Here is a 738-nt window from a genome sequence, read left to right as displayed (position 1 = left end):
ATGGCCAAAACTGGTCAATTTTCAGCTCCCTAATGCCTAGGAATTCAATATTCAATATTTTGCCCATAGAATCTTTCAATATTGCAACTCGAGGCATGAATTTTTTCCTCAGTTCTTTCAGATTGAGAAATCCCAGGCGTGTTCTTTCCTTTGGTTTTCTAACTCCAGGTCTTTGCACATTTCATTATAATAATTGACTGTCTTCTTGAGCTCTGTTTTGAAATCTTCTGTTCAGCTTCTCAAAGAATTGGCCAGTAAAAATCTTATGAATAACAGTGAAACACTGTCTGATATATTACTGCAAAACTTTATGAATGGCCCTGAAACACTGTCCAATATAGTGCCGGAGGATGAGGCCCTCAGGTCGGAAGGCATTCAAAATGCAACTAGGGAAGAACTCCCTCCTCAGAGTAGAGCCGACCTTAATGATTGGATACAATAGACTTTTGGGACCTCCATTGGCTGATGTGGCATAACTCAAAATGGGAAGCAACAGATGCAAACATCCATTCATAACTGGAACATGGGATGTATGAAGTATGCACCTAGGAAAATTGGAAGTTATCAAAAATGAAAAGAAACACATAAAGATTGATATCCTAGGCATTGTTGTTGTTGTTGTTATGTGCCGTCGAGTCAGCCTCGACTCATAGCGACCCCTCCTTGGGTTTCTGGAATTGACAGAATACTCACTGAGATGTTTCAACAAATGGATGCCACAATGGAGGCACTCACTTG

This window comes from Orycteropus afer, unplaced genomic scaffold (genome assembly GCF_000298275.1).
Source record: "Orycteropus afer afer isolate SDZICR_OR568_19922 unplaced genomic scaffold, OryAfe1.0 scaffold00111, whole genome shotgun sequence".
NCBI classification, from domain to species: domain Eukaryota; kingdom Metazoa; phylum Chordata; class Mammalia; order Tubulidentata; family Orycteropodidae; genus Orycteropus; species Orycteropus afer.
Note: the sequence above shows the minus strand (reverse complement) of the source record.